The sequence below is a fragment of the Ursus americanus genome, chromosome 8, assembly GCF_024610735.1.
Source record: "Ursus americanus isolate L20-20 chromosome 8, mUrsAme1.1.p, whole genome shotgun sequence".
NCBI classification, from domain to species: domain Eukaryota; kingdom Metazoa; phylum Chordata; class Mammalia; order Carnivora; family Ursidae; genus Ursus; species Ursus americanus.
The window spans coordinates 36,686,186-36,694,253 of record NC_142134.1 but is presented as its reverse complement, the minus strand read 5'-3'; positions in this window follow the sequence as shown (position 1 = coordinate 36,694,253).

Here is an 8,068-nt window from a genome sequence, read left to right as displayed (position 1 = left end):
TTAAATGTAAATGAAAATACAACACATCAAAGTTTGAGGAAAGCAGCTAAAGCAGTAATTAGAGTACAAATTATGACATAAATATTCATATTATAAAAGAAGATATCAAATCTGTGAACTAAGTTGTGAAAGGTGGCAGAATATACCACCCCAAAATATACCACTTTGGCATACTGATTATTTTGAGCTGTAAGCACCTGATAATCAGAAAATGCATGGAAAGGTTTTCTCTGAATTCCTTTTATCTGCCTAAAGACCAATCCTCCAAAAGGAACTCAAATTATCATAAATCCCCTTCCTAGGAGTTTCATCGACCAGGGAAGATTGACTTATCACAGGAGAGGAGACTAGAAGTTGACAGCACACCTAGACAAACTTTGTCCCAAACTATCATACTTCCCATCTATTCTTCTAAGGGCCCATTCATCTTTCCTAAAAATCGTTTACTCTCCCCTAAAGACCTTCATCCTCCTCCTCCCTTTTCCTTATGCCTGAATTCTAAGCCAGCTCTGTGGGTGACTCGTTTTTTCCTGGTTATCTTCCTTGTATATATAAAGTATACATGTTAAAAAGTGTGTTTGGGGGGCGCCTGGGTGGCACAGCAGTTAAGCATCTGCCTTCGGCTCAGGGCGTGATTCCGGCGTTATGGGATCGAGCCCCACATCAGGCTCCTCCGCTATGAGCCTGCTTCTTCCTCTCCCACTCCCCCTGCTTGTGTTCCCTCTCTCGCTGGCTGTCTCTGTCTCTGTCAAATAAATAAATAAAATCTTTAAAAAAAAAGTGTGTTTGTTTTTGTTGTGTTAATCTGTCTTTTATTACAGAGATCTCAACTAAGAACTCAGCAGTGCAGAGGGAAAATTATTTTTCTTCCCCTACTGTTTTCACCTTCAGAAGCTGGATAAATAAGAGTTAAACACAAAGCAAGGGGGAAGGAATGAGATAATAAAGACACAGAAATCAATAAAATTTAAAAGACAAGAGAAGCAATAGAGAAAACCAACAAAACCAAATGTTCTTTGAAAAGATACATTAGTCAACCTACTTGTTGCTTGAATCAAGATGATAATAGAGTAGGGAGGGTAAGAAGGAGTCGGATTCTGGATATATTTTGATGGTAGAGCCTAGAGGACTTTTGATATATTAGCAGAAGGCTATATAAAGAAAAAGAATCAAGGATGTCTTCAAGGGTTTGGGTCTAAGCCACTAGGAGAATACATTTGCTATGTACTGATAAAAGGAAGACTGAAGAAGGAGCAGGTTTAGGAAGTATATCAGTCAGGATATGTTTCCCTCTGCACATGACAGAGGAAACCATATATAAACTACTTTAAAATTATGAAAGTAAAGTATAGCTCATGTAAACAAGTCTGGAGAGGGATAATCAAAATATCATTGGAGATTCAAGTTTGCGTATTTATACCCTGCTCTTCTGGCACATGTTTCGCATCCTCAATTTCACCTATTATTCAGATGAGACCAAATCCTGCAAATACGTGCTCTTTCAAGCTGGAAGAAGGAAAGTCAGGCTCTTGTGAAGGGAACCCTTTCAATTGTGTCGGTTCTCTTCAAGCCACCACACTGGAAGTCCCATGTAACAGATCCATTTGTATCACATTGGTTAGAGTTAGTTACATGACAATCGCTGTTGCAAGAAAGGCTAGACAATGTATTATCTGATACTGGACATTGATGTATTCAACTAAAATCAGGGCTCCAGAGGGCATATTCTAAGAATTTCGTGGGATGAAGAAGAAAGGGAGATGGAGATTAGGAGATATACAGAGCCACATGGGATGAAATATGGCAATGGGAAAATCTCGGAAATTCTGTGATAGATGCACACAGTGGTATAGGACATAATTTCTAGTGATCCAGTGGCAGCAATCTAGCAATCTAGCCTATTCAAAAAGCCAGTCAGATGGTCACAAACATCTTGAAAGAGAAAATTCAAGTGTTAAAGGACAAGATAGAAATAAGAAAAAAAAAAAAAAAAAAGGGAGGGAAGGAGGGAGGAGGAGTTAAAAGAGAAGACAGGAGATAGGATCCAGAAAAATTATCCAAAGAGGATAGCGGCAAAGATTCTTCATAGAGTGCTTGTAGACCAGGGTGTGGAGAGGAAAGGAGAGAGTGACAGTAATTTGTATTAAAAAATTTGGTCATTGCTGCAAATCTAATTTCTATTATAGAACAGCTACTATATACCATCCACAGTACAGATGAGACAGGGTCACATCTTTATCACTAATTATTGGTAATTACAGATTATTGGTAATATTGGCAATTATGAAAGATATTTTGGCCAAGTAATTTAGCATAAGAAAAAAAATCATTACATTTACTTTTTGTAGATGGTATTAGATTTGAGTTTTTATCAGCCACCAAGGTAGGAGGGGGGAAAATCTTTTTTTTTCTTTCCATCATTCTGTATAGATGGTAATACCATTGATATAATAATTGTCACAAAGCATTGACAACCATCAACAAAGGCTGTGCTTTTATTAATATATTTTAACAAATAATGTAGAAGGGATGTTATATGCATAGGTGGTACTTTATTGATTCAATATGTTTTTGTTTAGCACATGAGTCAGAAAAGGAGAAACATTCTATTGTTTGTATCAATAAAGAATTCTCTCATTGAAGGCTAGATCATTTCATCATCTATACCAATGATAAGGGAATTTCTAAGAGGAAATCCATACAGAAGTAGAATGCAGGAAATAGATGGACAATCTTCCTTATGATTATTTCCTACCATTATTTACAACCACCTATATAACAATTGTTAAAAAAACATTCCCATTCCTTGCCGTTCTTCTTAAAGACTCTTAGCCTATGTGAGAAATATACAAAATATTTTACTTGTGACTATATTACTTGACACAACATTATAGAAATACCTAAGTTTTCACTGACAACTTCCTTTTCCCTTGTATTCAAACTAAGTTGCTGGGGAAATTACTTCTTGTAGGTTTGCAAATGATTGCAAATATCAGCAACTGATTCAGTAACTAACTACTGGAATGATTGTTTGATTTGAATCTCAACTATTTTAGCATTTTATGTGAATCAAAGATAGTAACAGTTTTATAAGAACAGAGACTTTAAAAGATAATATACTTCCACTCTCGTGATCTAAACACTGAAGAAACCTCGGACGAAGGAGATTCATCCCACAGTTATATACCCCCTTCTGTAAATGAAGAGATGAGTCTCTATACTATAAACAAAAGGGAAACATGTAATGAAACTTGAGCAATGTATTAAAAAGGAAACTGCCCTTTAGAGATAATGGATCTATTCTCTACTCCATGCATGAGTGCAACTCTCATTAACACTAATGGAAGTTACGCATGAGTCTCAAGAAAATATACCTGGTATAACGGATTTCCAAAATGGGTGATGGCATCTAATCTATTCCCAGCATAGCTGTGTCTTTACACAGCCAAACAAAAGTACTCCCGAAATTTGGGGATAGAGATAAGCATTTAAGTAAAGAATTTTAAAGTATTAAGAAACTCAGAACACAATAGTACGTTTGCATTTTTTTTTCTTCCCTCAGACAAGTTTGGTTGTTTTCCCAATTTCATCTGGATATTCTATGTAGAAAATTGTCATGATACTAGCTATCAATAATCCAGAAATCTTTTCTCTGAATTCTAAGATTCCTGATTAAACATTACCTATTGATGTTTTAGTAGTTTCAGTTAGCTGCCTGCGAAGCTTTTACTGAAAAAATTTTAAAAGTCATATAGTCACAACATTCAAGCAAGCGAAATTTTTTATTAAGCATATTATAGATATAATTCACCTAATTTATTGAAAACAGTCAAATCAGGTATTAATATAATATTCCAATAAACAGCAAAATAAATGTTGAAAACCAGGGCAGTTTCATTAACTCTTCATCTAATACCTTCTGTGACTACTACAAACATATAATGTCAGCGTTGAACACCAGGACTTCTGTTCAGAAACACTTCAGGACAGCCTCTCTGTGTTCTGCTGGTCTGTGTTCAACCATAGGACAGAAAATAGCACATTGGGTTTTTTTGTTTTTGTTTTTTTAAGATTTTATTTATTTACGTGACAGAGAGACAGCCAGCGAGACAGGGAACACAGCAGGGGGAGTGGGAGAGGGAGAACCAGGCCCATAGTGGAGGAGCCTGACTTGACGTGGGGTTCGATCCCACAACACCGGGATCATGCCCTGAGCCGAAGGCAGACACTTAACGACTGCACTACCCAGGCGCCCTAGCACATTGTTTTGAAATAAATTACTTCACAGTTCATGGTCTTGGTTTCTGTTTAAGTAACTAATTGCCCAGTTTATCTAAATAAATTCTTATCTGTTTCATGTATTGATATTTTAGGAGTTTTCTCTGCTCTTCCCTCTGCAATTTTTTCCTACTGAAATTCAGTCTCAGAAAATTCCCAGTCACATTTCTAATGGGGATTTCTTCTGGTCAACATGTAGATCCCTCTCTGTCTCTGTCTCTCCCGCAATTTATTTTCCTCTCTGTCAACTCCACATAAGACTTAAGCATTTCTCCTTCTCTTTCCCATCTAATAGGGTAAAACAATTAATTTTATTGACGTTTTCAAGAATAGTGTACAAGATAGAAACCAAACTGGCTTGATGCTGACATAAACACATTTTTCATGATAATCATATATATAAATATACTACTGAAATGTTTTGCAAAAGATTCAAGCCATTTCTTTTGAGATCTAAAATTTGAGAAAGGAGGAAAAATAGAGATTCTGACATAGAATCTAGAAACATCATAGATCAAACAAGTAGTGCAGGGAGATAGGAAGAATAGAATTAACATGACTGAAAATTCCCTATGTGCCTGGCAATTTAAATATTAAGTATTACTAGCACACATTTAGTATCTCTTCGGATGCAGAGACTAAAGCTCAGAGAGATTTAGTAAAATTCCTGAAGACGCATATATTGTAAATAATATATATGCATATACATACACACACACACACACACACACACGTGTGTGTGTATCTCCAAAACTCTCAAATTTTCCACAGCTAGACAAAGCTGCCTCATTAATGAAATGGTATTTTATTTAGCCAACACTCGCCATTCCCTTAGTAGGTTATCCAAGCCACCAAATTAGAAGGCTTTTGGTCTCCTACTATACTTCTAACTATATGGACCACTAAACCACACGATCTGTACACTAGAAAACAACATCTAATTTGCAGAAGTCTATAGTGGCCAAATTATTTCATATTTTGTATTTCATGTATATTGCTATTAATACCAAATGTAATATTTTTTCAAGGGCATGTTTTCCCATTCCTATTCGGAAGAACAGAAGAACACTATTTGTTCCCCAATTTTCTCATATAAAATGAAGATAACGTGCCTTCCACCCTCACACAGTTGTTAAAGGATAAAATTTATGCAAAATAATCTTTTTTGTTGACGTGAGCTATCTTGCAATTTTTTTCTGTTCCATTGTTAGCAAATGAACTATCCCAGCTGCTAACTTGAGAAAGGAAGAGATAAGCCCTGGTACTCTGTTCAGGGCTCAGGACAAGCTGCTCAGACCTGGGGAATCCCAGGGGGCTGGACAAATTGAAAGCGTAGCTCCTGGCTGGGTTTGCCAACCATGTTGCAGAACAAACTCAGATAAACTTATCGCAAGAGAAGCCAATAACTCAAGAGGAGGGTTAGGAAAAGAGAAGAGGAAAAATTTATTTCGGGTCCTGGCACCCTGGGAAGGTGGCAGGCTCAAGCCTTAACAATGGACCTCTTCACCAGCAATATGGACACGTAGGTTTTACAGAGAAAGTTTCAGGGTGGGTATGTGCAAGAGAGCAGGTGGGGAGCCTGTGATCAAGAGTGGGGGTCGGGGGTATGTGTTCAGCCCAGAATCATGGTCAGGGAAGGGGACATTTTGGGCGTAGTCTTCAAGTCATCCTGTTGTTATCAGGGTTTTTCTGGTCTGGAGGTTGGAGTGTTCTCATCGTTGCAAAACATTTTCTTCAGTGCCTCAGGAAAGTGTGATACGAAATAAGAATAATGGGTTTCAGTTAGAGGATGATGTAAATGGTCTTGTCTATTTCTGGTTTTAATTGTTGGGGTCTATAGCTGAGCAAGAAGGCTTGCTAGCTTCATGACCTAAAATAATGGTATACATATAACAACTTTAAATAAATAATTGAATGGATGACCTTGACCTCTTGGTTCCACATTAAATTCCAAAGAAGAAACTCCATAAAAACCACTACCTATTACTATCTTACAATTATAAGAAACCACTTTTAGTGTTCCAAAGTCACCATATTTTGGATAGGTAACTATTAGTCTCTCTACCATTTTCTTTATATACATCTATTAATTTTGCATTTAAAGAAGCAAGGAGGCATAATAGCAAAAGCATGGAAAAGCTCCCAAAATAACTTGTTCAGATCCCCAAAATACTTGTTATAGTATCTATGATCTTTATGAAAGGTTAAATAACTTGTTTGTGCTCCAATCTCTGCAGCTGCAGAACTGGAGTTGACTATTTACCCTATCGATTTGTTAAGATGAAAAGGCACTGTACCTGTTACATATTATGCACAAAATAAGTTATTATTACTTTATTATCAACACCATCAACAGTTTTCAAGCCAATACAATGAGGTTAGAAAGAATTACTTCATAATCTACCATTCATATGCACAATTTACTGAAATGTATTTTTCAGGCTGTGAACAATACTCAATAATTGATGGGCATTAAGTTAATTGGGGTACACAAAGCACTAATTGCAGGGAACAAAAAAAGATTCCCTAATACAAATGCCTCTCAAAATAGAGAATGATTGTGATATCATCTATCATAGTGTATGAGTTCCATGGGCAAGCACTACACTTTTTTTTCCTCTGCAAAATCTAAATTTGTAAGCTCAAATGCTGAATTTGTGTCCTTAGAAACTAACTGAAAATTTTTCCTTTCTTTCCTTATTTATTTTCTTCCTTCTTTCTCTTCCTTCCTTCTTGTCTGTCTTTCTTCCTTTTCTTTTTTCTTTCTCTTTCTTTCTTTCTTTCTTTCTTTCTTTCTTTCTTTCTTTCTCTTTTTTCATTTCCAAAAATTAAAACTTCATTCAATATTCTAATAAAATAAAACAATTTGCTGACTTTTCCCCCTTATTTCATTGTTTTCTTCTTCCATCCCTTCACCCAAACTCTATTTTTGAGTCCCTTTATTTTCAAGAAAGTCTCAAAAACTCATTCATTCTAGTATATAAAAATATGAAGACCAGATAAGAATTGTAGTATTATTTGTGAAGAGGAGAAAAGTGTTATTTTACATTTGGTTTAAACCAAAGTACTCAATTGTCTAACAAACACTACTAAGTATGAAAATTTGGCCCTTAAATATCTCACCAACTCATGGGTGGCCTCTGCCAAATTCTCATAGCTGCACATCTACAAAGTCCCAATATATTGATTCAACACTCAGAGAAAAAGTATAACTGTCAGAAGCAAAATTGAAGCACCAAATGCACAGGAAATCTCCTACATAACATGTAAAGCACACATTATGAGCTTATTCCAAACTTCTTGTCAAGGTAGAGCTTTGAATTTTAATAGTAGGTAAGAAGACCCTTGTGGAATGCTATCTTGTGGAAAGATCTGCCACAGCTATATCCAAGTTATTTATGTTTCCTTCCCAACTTTTTCTCTCTGTTCATGTTATATCTATATCTCCTGAAAATAAGAATAGTAGTTATATCTCCTTAGGAGTCAGAAAGGAAAATATTCATCCTGCCATCTTGGTCTATATTTACTGAAGTATTACACCTTCATGTTTATTGTATCAAACAATATTTCAGTTAACAACTTAGCTCTATGTCCTTCAGTCTTTGATTAGTATAATGGAATTCTGAGTATGCACTACAGAATTGCCTTTTGGCCTACTCTCAACCTGCCCTATATTATGCCATGTTTCTTTTAGATCTGAATAGCTAAACCTTAAATTTGATGGATGAAAGCAATGCTTTTTTATTAAAAACACATACTGAGAAAAATAAACTTAAGAAAGAATAAAGAT